General features: G+C 58.5%; 1 protein-coding gene across 2 annotated transcripts in view; it reads left to right on the plus strand.

Annotated features, from left to right (window-relative positions):
- Positions 1-17,458, plus strand: part of CNTFR (ciliary neurotrophic factor receptor) — a 278,409-nt gene that overhangs the window by 23,699 nt on the left and 237,252 nt on the right. The window lies entirely within an intron of this gene.

A 17,458-nucleotide genomic window follows, 5' to 3' on the forward strand; every position in this document is an offset into this window, starting at 1 on the left:
GCGGGGGGGGGGGCGATACGAAAGGCACCGGGGCGTGACTGCACAAGGGCACCCTTGGCGGCTGGGTTCAAGCGGGTGGTCGTTTGGGTGCCCTGAAGTAGCCCCACCCAATGGGAGTCGGAAGGAAGGCACCTTTCCCGTGCAGGCCCTGGAGTCCGTCTCGGCTGGGCTCAAAAAGGTTTCGCATCTGGCCAAGGCTCTTTCTTCGGGCCCAGAGACAGAGCTGACCTCTGGCCGGGAAGTCTCATTTTCCGTCTCTCCCCCTTTGCGATGGGGCGCCCCATGGCCTCTCTGTGGTCCTTGAACAGGCAGCGACGGGTAGCCCAGGGGTGTGGGTTCGAGAGCAGCCGGCAGAGGCTGGGCGAGGGACTCAGGGCTGGGGCAGAGAAGGACGTGGATCCTTTTGGACTTGCCGTTTTTGCCCTGAGACCAGATTTTTTGTTTCAACCCCGAGAGCATCCTTGCTTGGGATTTGGGAGGGAGGGAGGGAGGGGGCCACTCCGGCAGAGCCCCTTGGGGGCCGACTGTGCCGTTCTCTTGGGGACTTCCCGGGATCGCATTCCCAAGCAGGAGCTGGCTCGGAAGCAGGGATCTTTCTCACGAGGCTGCCCGACTCTCCCTGCCAGAGCTCCAGGCTCCTGTTAGTTTTCCGGTGGGCTGCAGGCAGGCAGGCAGGGCCCCCCGAAATCTGCCCCTTCCCCTCTCTCCTCTGGATACCCTGAAATTGCTTAACGCTGCAGCGCCTGTATTTGGGGACTGGGGGGGAGCTCAGCTGGCCTCCCCCCAGCTCCTGTGACCCCTGCAGGGGCCTGGCTCGTGGGGCACCCTCTCATGACCCCTGTGCCGGCAAGGGAGTTGTGAGCGCAGAGCAGAGAAGGGGGAGCCTGGGGGCCTTTGGGCGGGGGGTGGGGGGTGGGGCAGCTTAGCCAGGGAAGTTCTGGGGGTCTGTCAGGCTGGCTCCCTCTCTGAAAGGGCAGGGCCCCTCCCCTCCCCTCCGCATGGTTTTCTCACAGCCCAGCTTGCTGCTTGCATCAGGGACAAAAGCACGGGGTCTCAAACCGTGTGCTGTGCTCGCCTGTTGCTGCTGCAAATCGTCTCTCTTTTTTTTGGGGGGGGGGACTGCCAGGCTTCTCCTCTTGCCCTCGCACCTTGCTTTTCTCTTTCCAGTTTGAGTCCGGCCAAGCTGGCTGCCCGGAAGCTCTGCAAAAAGGTGCCGCTGAGGCCAAGGGGGGAAGTCGCGCTTTCGGGAGGCCCCTCCGGAGCTTTGCCGTCGTCGCTGGCTGTGGCTGCCTTGCCGTTTCAGCTCCGGAAATGTCCGCTGGCAGGACAGGGCCCTAGCCGCCCGCCCGCTCGCCCGCCGCCCGCCGTGGGGGATCGTAAAGAAGCTCTCCGGAGAGCGTCCTGCTTCTCCAGGGCCCATTCCCCCGGAGCGGCCGGTCTGGCCTGCAGGGAATGATTCTCAGGCGGCCAGGGAGGGGGAGCCTGGCTGCTGCCGTGTGGTGTCCGGGGAGCCCCTCTCCTGGCTTCCTCCTTCGGGACTGCGGGTGAGTGGGACAGGCAAGGGCTGGCTGCAAGGGAGGGGCGGGGGGCTGCCTGGAGGAACTCTCCTCCCTCGGGGAGGCTGGGGCATCAAGGTAGCCAGCCGTCTGTCCTGAGTCTGCGTGTCAGCGACGGAGAGCACTGCCCTTTTGACTGACGGTGTGAGCAGGAATTGCCTTGCTGGCTAGTGAAAGCAGCTCTTTTGCGATGCTGCCGTTTGTGTCGGGTGAGAAGGGCATGGCGCCCTGGTCTCTCGGGCAGGCCCCGTGGAAACAAGCAGGGCTCGCTCCGTCCGGCCGTGCAGGGCGTGTTCCAAAGAAAGTGTGTGCAGATTCTTTTTCTTTGCGGCGTGCCGTGTTAATAATTTGCCATATTATTTCCTCGCTGCTGTCGGGCGCTGGTGCCAAGCTTGGCTTTGGCTTGCAAAAGTTTTGACTTCCCGCTTTGTTGAGAAATGAAACCAAATTGAGCATGGAGTCCAGAGGCCGTTTGGGTTCCCCGCAGGGGGTGTTGGGGAAGGGAATGTCCCCGCATCAGGGCCTGGCCGTTCCTTTTGGAGAGGGGCAGAGGGTCGGGGAGGGGGGGGCAATGCGCAGGTCTTGGGAGGAGAGCCGGCAACTGCATGTGCATGAACCAGCCTTGGTTCCAGTAGGCCTTGAGCAGACCAAAGCGTCCCAGGTCATTATGCATCGCCTCACTTTTGGACAGAGGGAGCTAACGCGTAAAAGCGGCCTCACGGCGTATTTTGAGCTGCCCTCCCTGATGGGTTGCTGTTTCCGTTATGTGGCTGAGGAAGATGAATTTGAGAGCCGGCGACATGCCAGAAGTCACTTTGTATTCCAGGGGCAGAGGAAGGGCCTTCCTTCCAGCCCGTCGGGGGCAGCGGCACGGGCAGGAGTGTAGCTGCCCCCCAAGTCACCCCGTGGTTGTTTTGCTCGTAGCTGGCGGGGGGAGACCTGCTTGGCACTCAAGGGGTGCCAGGGTCAGCCTCCGGCGTCTCCCGTGGCAGTGCCTTCGATCGCCACGTCTGCTCCTGCCTGGCAAAGGGAGCTTCGGCCCCAAAACTCTTTCTTGGTCTTCAGGCTCGAGTCTAAAAGGCCACATGAAAATGCTGCAAACAGAGAAGCCCCAGGAGCCCAATGAAAAGGGGGCGAAGAAGATGTTAAGCAGGGGGGAAAGGAGACGTCTGGAACGAGTCAGAAGGCACGGGAGTCGAGAAGACCTGGACACAAGACGGGACCTGGAGTGGGTCGGGAAGGAAGCGGAGCCGAGGTCACGGTGGGGGGGGGGCTGTGGCTCAGAGGTAGAGCCTCTGCTTGGCGGGCAGAAGGCCCCAGGTTCGATTCCAGGCAGCATCTGCCGCTGAAAGGACCAGGCAGGAGGGGATGGGAAAGGCCTCCTCTCTAGAAACCCCGGAGAGCTGCTGCCAGTCTGAGTAGGCAATACTGGGCCAGTGGCCTGATTCCGTATAAGGCAGCTTCAGATGCATCTTGGGGGAGAGGCCTTGACTCAGTGGGAAACTGCTGCTGGGCCTGCTGAAGGTCCCAGGCGCAACCTCCGACAGCATCTCCAGCTGGCAGGTCTGACCGGAACTCCCGTCTGAGACACCCTGCAAAGCTCCGGCCTGCCTGGACAATACTGACGTGTGTTCCCATGGAGGAGAAGGGCAAGTGGTGGGGTCTCTGTGGGTCTGGGGGCAGAATGCCTTGTAGGCAGGTCTTCATCTCCATCCGTGTGAAGAGAATGGCATGCATGGCTTTGAGCGGGCCCAGATGTACCCGCCAGGTGGGGCTGCTTGTGCTTGGCCTGTGGAATCCGGGGGGGGGGGCAGGGAGCCCCCTGTGCCACCACCGCGTAGAAGGCCGTTGCTTTTGGGCTGTTGGCCAAACATTATCGCTGCCTTGTACGTCTTTTTGCTGGAGGCCGCGGCTGCAGGGAATCCAGGGAGCCGGAAGGGGGGGGGGGGTGCTGCGCAAGGGGGCTTCCCCTACTCATGAAGAGGACTGCATTTTTGCAGGGTAAGAATCGGAGCATTAGGGAGCCGTGCAAATATTGGGTGATGCGTGTCCAGTGGAAGGCGTGGAGACCGAAGCTGCAGGAGAGTTCTTGAGCTGCTGGGAGCCTCTGGCCCGTCTGGACTCTCTCCTGGCAAATCCCACTCTTGTCCCTTTGGCCCCCTGACCCCTGACGGCCGGCCGGCTGTCTCCTCCGGGGTCTGTTATGGCCAGGTGAGTCTTGGCTCCGGCTGAGGAGTTCGGTGCGTGCTGGAGATTGTGCAGGGGTCGGGTTTTGGCAGCATGGCTATGTGCATCTACCGGTGGGCGTTCTGGGAAGCCCACTCGGGTGCGGGGGGGGGATTTGACCTTGTCTCCCCGCAGGTCGAATTATACCCGCCCTGACAACTTTCCCCATGTTGGGAATGTTTTGGGGGGGGAGTGCCACAGGCGTACCCCTAGAGATGCACGTTTTTGTGACACAGAGAGTGTTAGGAGGTTGTCTGGGTCCATTGGCTGAAAGTGTCCAGGGGAGGCATGCATTACGTGTTTGGGAAGTGTGCTGAGGTGTGTGTGATGTTGCTTTGTACTGAATCTGCCGTGCACTGGGCTATGCAGAAAGGATGCGGCCCGGGGCAAGAGGGCTGTGGTGAGCCTCGGCTTGAATTAAGCTGTCCGTGTAGCCTGCTGAAGCAAGGTGGATTTTCTTGGCCTCCCCCAAAGTTTTGGGGCGCGTTCCCACTGGAAAGTTGCTGTCCTGCGCATGTGCCCTTGAAATGAACTGAAGCGCATGAGCACATGCATTCGTGCTCTCCCGTCCCCGTTGGTGGAGCGTGCGCAGGAATGGCCCCCTTGAAAGCGTTTCCTTCTGTCCTTCTCCTTGCTCTGTCGAGGAATCTCTGAACATGCATGCGCATTCTGCGTGGACACGGACACCCACTGTGTATTGGAGCCCTTTCCTCCCCTCCTGGCTGCCAGAAAAAGAGCGATGGAGACAGATGGGGGAGAAACATTGTGTTCTAAATACAGTCCGGGGTTGGTTCATATTTATCTTGAATTTCCATGCCGAGGAGCGCCTCTTTATTTGTTAATAGCCTCCCCCCCCCCAGCTTGTTTAGTTACTCTCCTGTTGCTGGCAGAGTCTCCGTTCCTTGCAGTTGGTCGACGTTTCAGAAGAGCAGATGTTGGGATTCCAAACGGATTCCAAGCTGCGATCCTTCCAGATGCATTTCTAAATCGTTAGCTTTTAAATATCGTACATTACGAGGCTCTGGGTCCTCCGACTGCAGCTACTGTGAGGTTTTCTTCTTCTTCTTCCGAGCAACGCCCCCAAAGTCTGTGGAAGCGATCCGGACCTCAACCCCCCCTTCCAGGAAAACAGCCCCCCCCTCCCCAGCCGCCCCCCACCCCCCCTTTGTACTGCCACGAGGATCAGGCAACCTCAAGGTAAATGGAACGGACGGGGGTTGGAAGGGGGGGGGATGTCAGCTTTCGGCCTCCACCTTCATTCCAAATGTTTGCTCTGCCAGGTCTGCCTTGGAAAGCCCACTGTGATTTCACGGTTTGCAGTGTGGAGCTGGCGCGCCTCTCCCTCTTGCAGTGGGGCGGTCTGGGGATTCAGCAGCAGAGAATTCCAGCCCCGAGAGGTCTGGTGCCTGGTCAGCTAAGTGCCGCTGTGGGGCGGGGGTTGTGGGGGGGGGAGCCGGGCCTGTGAGGCTGGAGGCAGGGAGCCGCCGAGAGGGAAGGGGCCTGTTGCTCCCGAGAGCTCTGGAAGGGGCAGCGTGGCAGCATGGCATGTGGAGCGAGGGCTCCTTGCGCATGGCACAGTGCGTGTGGGTTGGATGGGAAGGTGGGGGTGAGGCTTGTGGTGGGGAAGAAGCGTGGCCACGCGTAGAGGTCAGTTTTCGGCTTGTGGTGTTTGATTCCAGGGGCTGGCTGGGGCGTCCAAGAATTTGCATGCATGCTCATTGGCTTTCCCTCTGTCATGGGCCTTGGACGGCCTCCGGCCTCCGTCAAGAGAGAGGTCTCGCGGTGGCGGCTTTTGAAGCCTGTGCATGTCGGCCCTAGCTCTGGGCTCTGGGAGGGGGGAGAAAGGCGCTGTGTGGGGAGATGGCTTCTCCAGATCCTGGGCTGGGTCGAGCGGCTGCCGTTGCCTCATCGTGATATCACTGCTGGAAACTGCTGAGCGTGTGTTTGGGGGGGGGGAGCAGAATGCTAGTCTCCCCACCCATCCCGGATCCCATCCCTTCACCCCAGACTTTCCTTCCTTCCTTCCTTCCTTCCTTCTTCCTTCCTTCCTTCCTTCCTTCCTTCCTTCCCTTCCTTCCTTCCTTCCTTCCTTCCTTCCTTCCTTCCTTCCTTCCTTCCTTCCTTCCTTTCTGCTGAGTCCTCCCCACCTTGGGGCCAAACTGGACATGCGCAGGGCAGGGTGGGGGGTTGGGGCTTGTGGGGGAAACCCTCTTTCCGAGGGGCGTTTGAGTCTCACGTGCCCGAGGAGAAATGAGTTTTTAAAAAGTCACCAGAGTTGAGGACACAGGACTGTCGCCGCAGGACAAGCTGGGCCCTGGGGACGCCAGGTGTTTGTGGGCAGCCCTGGATGCAGCTTTCGGGAGGTCCTGGGCCTGCTCCTTGTTTGGGTGCCCCTGGGGGATGCTTCCTAGGAGGGGGGCTGCTGTAGTGCCCAGTGCCATGGTGAGGGCAGCTCCTTGGAGGAGCATCCGCCTCCCATGAGATGGTTTCATAGTGGGGAGGGCGAAGCCGGCCGTCCAGCTGGGGCCGCACTAGCAGCAGTGGGCCCCCTGGGCCAGAGGGCTTGGGGGCCACCATGTCGGAGAAGCTGACCGGCCCGTGCGTGATGCTTTCGGGAAGACTGACGTCCTGCCCAGCGGGCTGCGTTCCCCTCTCCCTCTGGGCACATTTGGGGAGGCTTCCTTCTCTCCTGGCCGTTTGGTTTTCCCCCTGCGTCGGTGTGTAAGAACGACCCTGCTGGCTGGGACCCGGCTGGATCTGGCCTTGCTGGTCCAGGTAGCCCAGCCCCCTGTGCCGTGGCCCACCTGGTGCGCTCTGTGGTTGACGTGTGGCTCCGGGTACCACTTGCCTGTTGCGGCCGTCGCTCAGCAGCTGCGTCTTGTGGCGGTGGGGCCCCTAGAACATGCGTTGAGTTGGGACCCCCTGGGCCGCCACTTGGGGGTGAGGAGGGCACGGTTGGTCTTGGCTCCTTTGGAGGGGCAGCTCCATCCCCCCCCCTCCGCTGCATGCCGGTGATGAGATGCCCCCGTAACGCGGGGAAGTTGCACACCCCAGTTGAGGTGTCAGCCTTGAGGGGGCGGCGGTGCTGGGCTCCCTTCCTTGCTCTGGAGCGGGTGTGGGCCCAGGGGTGCCCTTGCTTTCCCAGAGCCCCTCCCAGTGGGGGCTGTGGGGGGAGGGGGCCAGGCTGCCTGTCTGGAATCTTCTGCAAATGTGCAGACCCCGGAGCATGCCGAGACTCCCGCCAGCCCCTTCCCCAGGGCTGGAAAATGGGGGGGGGATGGGGCGGGGGGCCAGGCCTCTATTTAGCTCTCCCGTCCCAGCTGGTGTCTGAGGTGAGGCGTTGGGTGACCCCCCCTGAAACCTCAGTGGTGCTGTTTTGTGTGGCTATCGATTGTGTTGTGTCGTAATGCCTTTGTGTGGGCGGGGTGCTGGAGCAGACAGCGGCTGGGCTTTTATTAGCTCAGGGTCTCGATCGAGGAAGAGGCTAAATATAGCAAACTGCCAAATGGGCTGACTTTTAGCCAGGCCCTGCTTCATGGGTGGGGGGGGGGTGTCTGTGAACCTCAGACTGTGTGGCCCCTTGATGGGCTGCCACTGAGGCCCCCAGGCCCCAAGTTCTGCCACTTTTTCTCTGTCCATCCTACCTCGCAGGGTATTGTTGAGAACCTAGTGGAGAATGGTAGAATAATGGGGGGCTTTTCCCTTCCAACTCTGTGATTCTAGGATTCTGTGGGGGTGTTTTGACATGCCCTCTGGAGCTCCATGCTGCCTTCAGTTCTCGCAAACCTGCAGAATTAGCTTTGTGTAGAGGCTGCCTGTTGCATCTCTGCATGAACTGCTGGTCAGGATCTGCTTGGTACCATGTAGGCATCCCAGTGGGTCTCATACGGGAGGGTCTCTCTCTGTGTGTAGGTATTTGCTTTAAGACTGAGTAAACCCTGTTTTGGGGAGAGGAGTGTTTTAGCCTCTATGTTCCCATCTTCAATCTGTGCCAAAGGAAGCGGCCGCAGGAGGGGGGAGGCAAAGACTGCATCCTGGCCCTGCTGCCATTAACCCCCCCTCCCCCCGAGCTCCTGCAAAGGGCTGCAAGCTGCCCATGGGCAATAATTCCAGGAGGCACAAAGAGCCCCGCCCCCCCCCCCCCCCCCCCGTCTGGTGCCGGCCGGCGTCCCTCTCGCTGCTGCCCCCTCCAGGGCGCTGGCGGGAGCGCTGGAAGGCCTTCTTTTGGGCTGGGGGAGCTTCCGTTTCTCTGCTGCTGCTGCTGGGGAGGGAGGGGGGGCAGCAGAGGGGCCCCTGCCCGCTCTGAAAACAAAAGGGGCCTGTCAATCAAAGCGGGAGGAGCAGGGCCGGAAATTGTGGCCTGTTTTAAGCAAGGCGTGGAATGGGGAGGGGGGCAGAACCCCTCCCCCTCCCCAATTTCAAAGCAGAAATCTCCTTTTCCCAACTTCAGGGTGTTCTTTAAGGACTTGGAAAACGTCCTCGAGGGAACCCGGATTGGGTGTGATGATGATGATGGGATGGGTTGATCTGGGTCGTGAACTGCCTTGAACGCCGTAAGGAAGAAAGGGGGCTGACCGTTTAAGCAGCTGAAGCACCCCATGGCTTTTGCATCGGGGCTCAGCAAACACTCCTGCCGGCCTTGGCTGCTTCAGAAGGCCAGGCTGCCTCCTGCTCCTTGCTCGGTCCTCCTGGTCCTTGTGGGGGACGTAGAATTCCAAAGGGTTGCCAAGTGGCTCCTGGGCTCTGGGTGCAAAGGATGGTACGGTTTCTGCAGGCCACCCAGCAAGGCAGGCTGCCCCCACCCCGTGCCCTTTGCATGAAGCCCCCCGGGCTGCTGGTGTCCTGCTTCCGGGGGGGGGGGGCTCGCTCCCCCTTGATGGACGGCTTTGCCAGCTCAGGTATCCGGAGCTGGCAGCCCTGCCAAAGCTGAGCTCATTTGCCGGCAAGCACAAGACGAGTGGCCTGAAGTGGGCCAAGGAATTGACTGGCTGGCCTTTCCGCATCTGCCAGCAGGAAGCATCTTTAATGGGTTTGCTTTTAGAATTATGATCGGAATTAAAGGTGGATATTAAAGTATCTCCTTGCAGCTTTTAGCTGTGCTTGCGTTTGCGGCTTCTTGGCTCACCGACGGCCGGGTCAGGGGCAGCCGAGGCCCCTCTCTCTCTCTCTCGAGCTGTGCCTCCCCAGCTCCATCCTGGGGGCTAAGGAAGGAGGGGAGCCTTTTCCGACACGGGAAGGGCCCCGTGCTTCCCCCCCAGAGAGGGCGGCACACGAGAACCAGGGGAGAGAGCGCGGGGGAGGAGTTGGTGCTGCTGGCAGGGTGGCTTCAGGCCAATAGGGAGAGCAAACAGGAGGGGACGCTTGGGGACTGGGGACCCTTCTTCTCGGCAGGATCCCTGAGCATGGTGGGCGGTGGGGGCCCCTGAAGCTGTCCGTGGGATGAGTGGGCCATTCCTGAGGATGCCAAGGGGGGTTGGATCTGTCCCTGCACCCACTGTTGACCCTCGTCCATTGCGGGGGTGAGCGCGGTGTGCATAGATCGGGCAGTCAATACCTCTTTGCCGGATGAAGTCCTGGGGCGCTTAGAGCAGAAGGCACAAGGCTGCTTTCCCTGGAGGGTGGAAGTTGGTTCTGTCCATTCTTCTTCTTCGGAGTTCAGCAAACGCACCCGCCAGTCTTGACGCATTTTGCAGCTCGGCTCTCGTGGCCCCCGTGTGGGACGATTTATTGTGAGCGCATATCTCCTGCTCCTGGCCTCTCTCCTGGGCCGGTGGGATAAGTGGCCATTGGTGAAGCGCCGCCTGAGATTCATGAACGGAGCACATTTTTCGGATCTTTTCCGCTCTGTTTTCGTCCCGGCACATGGTACGGAGACAGCCTCAGATGTCTGGAGGTAAGAGTGTGAGTGTGTGTCTGGGTGTGTGTGTGTGTTGGTGTGTGTGAGTGTGTGTACGCATGTTTGTGTCCCCCTGTTGGTTCTTGGAAACCTTTGGCGTGAAATATAGGGAGGGAGTTGCTGGGCATGTTCCTGCCCCATTGGGTGGCTCTTGGGGACAGAGTCTGCTGGTGGAGTGCCTTCATGTGGGGCTTCCCTGGTCTCTGTTGTCCGTGGCGCTTTTTAGGGTCCGTGTGACGTTTTGGGGGGGAGAAGGTCTGGATCCAGGGTGACGCTGGCCTCTGTCCCTCTGTGGCATTGGAGCCAGGTTGAGGCAGCCTCTGGGCACCAATCCCAGTCTGGGCATCTTCCAGGTGGAGGGGGGCAAACTGGGGGTGGCCCTGCTCATTGTGCGGGGGGGGGGGGGGGGGCTTGGTCCATTGGCATGATTGCCAAGACAGCTGAACCGAGCCGAAGCGCACAGCCCTACCATCACCTGTGGCGGTGAGTTCCCCAAGTTTGCGATGCTCTGTATGAAGAAACGCTTCCTTTTCTCCGTGGCATTATGGGGGAGGGAGAAAAGCTCCTCACTGTCCTCTCTTCATGCTGGACTGGGGGGCCTTCTCATCATCCCCATTTGCCGGGAGTCCTGGGACAAACCTCAGCCCTGGAGATCTCGGTTGGTGCCCCTTCTGTGTCCCAGTCTTCCCCGCACGGGAAGGAGCTCTCCGTGGCAGGCCACTTCCTCCTGGAGCCTGCATTACGGCGCCATTTGCGCACAGCCCCGGCCTCCTCCGCCCCGGGGGTCTCGAGCGCTTGGGCCTGTTTGCATCTCTGCCTGGCGAGCGGAAGGGGCTCTCTGCCCACCTGCCTGTGGCCTTCCGGAAGAGGAGGGGAGCAGCGGAGGGGCTCTCAGCTGAGCTTCCCTTGAGCCAGCTTCCCGGAAGGACGCTGGGAGGAGGAGGCCTCCCCGTCTCCTGGGAGCGCCAGCCGGCGTTTTGGGGGCAGCCGGCTGCTGCTTCTCCTGCACTGATAACATCATTAGCCTGACAGGCCCTCCGGGGCAGCGGCAGAGCCCCGTCCGCACCGGGCTGAGTGGGACAAAGTGCAGAGGCCGCCATCCATCCACAGCTGGAGAGGGGGGCGGGGGGGGGCACCTGCCCCCCCTTCTGTCTGCCTCCCAAGCAAGGAGCCAAGAGCTTCCGGGTGCCCCAGAGCTGCCCTTGCAGCCTGTCTGCGCCACGCAGGGAGACCAGGCGGATGGGGAGGCACCTTGTTAAATCCGCGAGTCCGGAGGTGGGGGAGATCTGAGCTTTATTGGGACCCCAGCAGGTGCAAGAAGCAACTGAACTGAACCAACCCCCTCCTCCCAAAAACCCTGATCTTGTATGCACAGGCAAACAGGGGGTCATAAGGAGGCAAGCGGGCCCTCAAATAGGCAGGGCCTCAAAGGTTAAAACCAAGCCCTTGGACCTGATCCGGTCCAGAACTGGCAGCCAGTGCAGCTGCCCCAGCCCTGGCCCGTAGTCTTGAAGGTGCTCCTGGACTCTGGCTCTTTCCTGCAGGTTGGTGTGTGAACGAGGAGGGTGCAGCTACTTGGTTGGTGAAGCATCAGGCAGATTGCCTGGGGAGAGTTCTGCCTTGCTCCTTCCTGATTGCTGCGTCTCTCCAGGCGGGAGAAGGTCCTGGGCTGGCGAAGAAGGGGTGGCCCGCCTGCGAGGGGGAAGCTGCTCTCCCAGCAAAATCTAGCTTATTCCCAAGGAAACTGGGGAGGCACCCCAGGTCTAGGGGAAGGTGTTGGGCACAGGAACAAAGTTTTATGCAAGGAATGGCAGTTTCTACTCCATGCGTCCAGGACAGAGGGCGAGCAGCAACTAGGGCGCAAGCAAGCAAAGATGGGCCAACAGATGCAAGGACCACGCAGGATAGGGGAGCCCATAGCTTTGTGCAGGGGAAGGCCCTGCTCGCTCGCCCTGGTCTGGTCGGGGGGTGAGAGGAGGCCCCTTCCTTGGGGAGAGAGGAGCTGCTGAGGCAGTGACAAGAAACTCCGCCGTGGTCCTCCCAATCCCCTCCTCCGATCCTGGCCATCTTGCATTATTTAGCTTGTGGCGCGGGAGGTCAAAAGGCCTCCTGATAATTTCCCCGAGATTAGCTGGAGAGGTAATAGCCATTGTGGGCGAGGGGGCCTCCTGCACTTACTCGGGAGTTGCCGTTAAGTGCAAATAAACAAAATAAACAAAATTAATAGGATGGCCTTGAGAAAGGAAAGGGAGTCTGGGGCTGGCCCGAGGTCACCCATGGCAGAGAGGGGACCTGTTTACAAGGCAGGGTTCCCTTTTCCATGCAGTTGCTCCCCCGTCCTCCGCCCGGGCCCTGAACTCACAGCCTTAACGCCTCCACCACCCTGGGCCTGTGGCCTGCCGTTTCCCAGGCGTGGGGGCCGGGGTGCTCTGTGTTCTTGGGGCCTGGGGAGGCCTTCTAGAGCTCTGGGCCTGCTGGTGGAGGTCTTGAGGGCACCTGGGCTTTGGACACTGCATGACTCAGTGCTGGACTGGACGGGCCACTGACCTAATCAACATGGCTTCTCTCATGTTCGTATGTTCATTCTGACATGGGACGGCGGTGCTCTGTAATCTTGGTGCCTGGGGGGGGGGGGGGTTAGAGTTTCTGATTGGCTGCAGACTCCTCCCTTACCCCCCTCCCAGCAGAGGCTGCCGTAATCCTGCCTCCATCCCGCCTTCCAGGTGCCCGGGAGTCAGAGTCCCTGCTGCTGCTGCAGACCGACTGGGCGGGGCTGCCTAGAAGGAAGGGGGGGATTGCTGGGGTGTGAGTTACCTTGACAGGTTTTCTCCAGGAGAAGTGGAATAAACCTTTAAAGTAATAACGCCCACCGAAATAAGTGACTTTATGCAGTTGGGAGATTAGTGGTCACTCCAGGAGATCTCTGGCCCTGCTTGGAGGCCGGCGTCCTGCTTCCCGCTGCCTGCCCCTCCCTCAAGGGCCCCGGAGAAGGGTCTGGTTGCATTTTTTGCCCATTAATTTCCCTTTGAAGGAAATCCCCCCCCCCCCCCGGTGCTGACTTCAGAAGCAGGAGGGAGGAATTTGGCTCTGCCTGGTGGGAAAGTGTTTCCATGCCCTTAATAGCCCTGCTGCTCCGTGCGGGGTCCCTCCTTGGCGGGTTTGTCCCGATGCAAGGGGGGGGCCTCGTGGCCCCTCCCGGGGAGCTCTTATGAGTCCTCAGCCTCTTTCCCCCCCCCCCCCACGCCCGGCTTGGCCTGGCTGCGGCAGGGAGGCAATTTGTCGCCAGTCTCAAGGGCCTTAATGAGGCTAATTTTTTGCCTGGGTTGTGCCTGCTGCAGCCCACCTGCCAGGCCGGGGGATCGGGCCAGCCCTGCAGAAGGGCTCCTGGAGCCAAAGGGGGGGGGTCTTGCAATCCAGGGGGCACGCTTGGGGGGGGTGTTTGAGGGTGTGGATGTGTGTTTTATTTTTTTTTGGGGGGGGAAGGCTTTGTTACTGTCGGAAAAATACATCCAGGCCGTTGCTTTTCAGGTGCTTTTGATCTCTGGGCAATTTCTGAGGAATCAAAAGGTTCCCTAATTGCAGGCAGCGGGCCAGGCTGTTGAGAACATAGCGGTCCTTTAACCAGATGCTTCACGCCCCCATGTTTTCCTCGCCCTCCCCACTGAATTGTTTAAACGTGGGTCATAAAAATAGCCCCCCGCAGGTACACAGGCCCCGTTCAGGCCCATGGTTGCTGGCTGATCTTGGTGGGCGCATGCAGAGGGGCTGTGGCCCAGGGGTAGTGCATCAGTCCCCAGTTCAGTCCTCGACCCTTCCCGGAGTCTTCTTGCCATAGGGGTGAAGGGCTGGAAAGTCACTTCCACGACCCCCTGCCTTAATGGCCTCTAATCTGTCCTCTGCTGGGCAGCCTTGCTCAGAGCTTGCAAGCTGGAGGCCGTGGCTTCCCTTGGTCTGTCCGTCTCCCGTTGTGTCCTCCTCTTGTCCTCCTGCCGCCTTCTGCTTTTCCTCGCATGGTTGGCTTTCCTAGTGGGCCTTGCGCTCTGATAATGTGCCCAAAATGCCTCTTGGAAGAGTTCAGGCTTGATTTGATGGAGAGCCTCCTCCTTGGTCTCTGTCCTTCCAAATGTTCGTGCCAGAGGCACCAACTTCCTTCCTGTCCACTTTTCTCGTTAGCCAAATTCCACACCTGTGCAAAGTGGCAGGGATTGCTGTGGTGTGAGTTACCTTGACCGTGGTTGTGCGTGGCACATTCTGGCTCTTTGGGGTCTCTTCTGCCTCCTTCGGGGCTGCCCTTCCCCACCCGGCCCCCTTCTGCTGTCTCGGTTGTGGTCTCCCTCTTGGGGGAGGACGGGGCAGGTGCCGGGAAAGGCCTCGCCGCCAGTCTGAGCAGATCGGTCCGGCTTGGAGGGACCACTGATCTCGTTCAGCGCCAGGGATGCTCTGGGAGCTGGGCTGGGTCTTGCACATCCAGCACCTGAGATGAACTGCAGAGTTTGGGGCAGCCCCTCTGAGCGTTCTCTGTAGTTGGAGTCAAGGCCTTTCAGGTGGAGGGAGAGAGAATTTTGTTCGTGACACGAGCACCCCTTCTGTGCACTGCCTCCCTTAACCTTTCTGTTTTCCCGGGCCGGCAAGTGGGCTTGAAAAATTGATGATTGTGCCAGAGGCTGCTGAGCTGGGCTGGAGCGCTCTCCCCTGACAGCCGAGACGGCCCCGTGGATGAGCACCGGCAAAGCCCCTCAGCCGTCCCTCTGCGTCTTCCCCGACTGGCCGGCGGCCTGCAGGAGTGCCCCAGAAGAGCCTGCTTGGGGCAGGAGCGTGTTTGCATCCTTGCCGATCCCGCGGATTCAGTTAATAATGTAATAGGGTGAGGATTACAAAAAGGAGAATGAATGCAAAACAAACAAAGGCGCAATGGGAACTAAGAGAGAAAATGAAATTGCCTGGCACTGTATTAAGAGCAAGATTAGATGTCCAATAAACAGTGAAATAGAATACGGTCGTGTTCCCTCCTGAAGATTTGTGTTTCCAGCATTCTGTGAAATAGCAAGTGTGGGAGATCCTGGCAGGGAGCGAGAGGGGCGGCCTCAAATCACGTTTGCCTTTCTGAGAGCTTTGAACGATTCACCCCAAGATTGGTGGATTGCCTCCCCAGTAAGAATCAGCAGTGGGACGCATGATGTGTCTCAGGGCTTGCTCCGGAGGATGCCGTGGGGGAGTGCAGGATCGCCTGCTGCCTGCGAAGGAATGCAATTGTTAACTTCACATCCGGTTGCATTCTCTGGGGCACTCGGAGAACTCTGAAGTCTAACAACGGCATTTTATTCAAACACAATTGCAGATGCACCCAGTTCCTGAGGGACAGGCTGGCTGGCTGGCTGGCTGGCTATCCCCCTGGCTGAGCTTTGCCCTCCTCCAGTTTGAACCGGCTGGGGATTCCCGGCCCTGAGGTGGACACTTGTCCTCAACCAAGGCCAGGGCCTCTCCGGTCCTGGCCCCAGCCTGGTGGAATGAACTCTCAGAACAACCGTGGACTCTTCAGGAGCTTTCGCCATTCCAAAGGGCCTGAGAAATGAAGAATGTTCCACCAGGCATTTGGTTTGGGCCAATGGATTACAGAACATCTAGCTGCCCCCCTCCTACAAGAGCCGATAAGAGTCCTCCCCCTGGACTGAGTGAAAGTCATATTTGCAAGTGATCTTGCGGAATACGAAGCACTTTATGTTTTTAGAATTTTTTAACATCGTTTCATTGCTAATATTTTATTTGTTAACCTATATGTTGTAAAAGTAGTTGTGAGTTTCCTGCATTGTGTCAGGGGCTGGACTAGATGACCCTGGAGGTCCCTTCCAACTCTGTGGTTTAATGAAACTGCCCCAGCCAGTATCTGAGAGGGGTGGTCACACAAATCTATCCAAATACAAATAAATAAAGGCAGGAAGAGCTGCAGACACTTTAATCCAGTTCCTCATGTTGCAGTGACCCCCAGCCATAAAATGATGCAAGGGTTCCTTCACAGAAATTAATCTGAAACTGACCCATGGCGTGAAGATCCGTTGCTCATGATTGTATATAAATGGTTGTTTTTTTCTCCTGGGGTTTCTCAGTTCAGTTCTGCCTCTTGTCCCACCAGGCCAATCTCGCTCTTTTCCGCTGCTCCAGACAGACAAACGCTCTGTCTCGATCTACCCCGCAAGGTTGTTTTGTGGATGAGTAGCTGGCGGCTGAGCACTGGCGCCTGCAGGAGAAGCAGCAACAGTGGGAGTCCCCCCCCCCCCGGCCAAGCTGCTCGCCCTGCCTTAACCCCTGTGAAAGGGTCGTTCAACCTCCAAAGGCAGGGGTAGTCAAACTGCGGCCCTCCAGATGTCCATGGACTACAATTCCCATGAGCCCCTGCCAGCATTTGCTGGCAGGGCCTCATGGGAATTATAGTCCATGGACATCTGGAGGGCCACATTTTGACTACCCCTGCCCAAAGGAGTCCTGACCCTCAGGTTAAGAACCGCTGCCTTAAGCAGATCTTCTGCCCGAAATGTCAAAGAGTTGCGTGACCTCACCCCTGACTTTCTTTTCCGCCTCCTGCAGCTGCCCACCACCCTCTGCCAGGACCCCAGGGGCCCAAAAAAGTTGGGGACCCCGGGATCTGGTGTATTTGTTGTGGGCAGAATTAACCACGCTCATGCCATCAACTTGCAGATATGCCGTGAACATCTGTGGCGTGCAGAGGAGTTACCTTGATCTAATGCTGCAGATTGCCGCGTCTAAAAATCTCCTGTTCCACAGGGCCCGTGGATCAAGAGTGCCTCTGCTCCCAGAACCCTTAGAAGTCTGGCCTCTTAAAATTAATCCTCCTCTTCTTGGCTTAATCCTGCCCTTTGTAGTGTTCCCGCAGCCTTTTCACCTTGAGCGCTTCTGCATTGGCTGCACGCTTTAAAAAAAAATAATAATAACCCCACGCATTTGAACTCTCCATTATGCATTATTAAGGCATGTTCTGCCTCCTACATGCAGATCTTGATATGTCTGAAACATTTGCAGTGTCTCGCCCTTCAGAGAGATCTTGAAGCTGGAGAGAGAAAGAGAAAAGGGATGTTTTTTGCTTCAAGCCTCCTTAGAAGCCGGAATCAAATGGGTATTCTGTAGCCTGTCCAAAGAGACGCCCGTGGGGGTGGAGGCATCCGAATTCGGGCTTTGCCAGTGTGAGACGGTAGTTAAGGGTATCGGGCTAGGATTTCGGGAGCCCAGGGTCGGATCCCCGCTCTGCCCTGGAACTTTATTATTTACATTTCTAGACTGCCCTACTGAACCATGGTCCCGGGGCAGTTTACAGCATTCGTAAAATGCAGTTAAAGCCGTAAAGAACAATTAAAATCATCCGGACACTTTGATGAGAGGTCCCAAAACTCATTGGCTAGACCAGTCAGTGGACTTGGGTTTTTTTTTCTTTTGTTTTTTAATAGTTTCAAATCTTATTTATAATCCGTTACATAAAAATACATTTAGCCATCTCCAAAATTACATGTTAATAGATTATATGACATTTACAAATCATAACTTCCAACTGTATTTGTTGAAGAATATTAAAAAAAAAAAACGCTGGACGTTTATTATCCTTCGCATTTGATGGAGGCAAGGGGGAGGGGGCCAATCTCTCCCTCCCTCCCTCCCTCCCTCTCCTCTTGGCCTACTTCTCAGGGCTGTTGTGAGGGTAAGCTGGAGAAGGGGCGAATGTTATAAGCCGCTGCCGGTGCCCCTTGTGGAAGAAGCTGGGGTGTAAATGAAA

Source organism: Paroedura picta, chromosome 7 (assembly GCF_049243985.1).
Source record: "Paroedura picta isolate Pp20150507F chromosome 7, Ppicta_v3.0, whole genome shotgun sequence".
Classification (NCBI taxonomy): Eukaryota; Metazoa; Chordata; class Lepidosauria; order Squamata; family Gekkonidae; genus Paroedura; species Paroedura picta.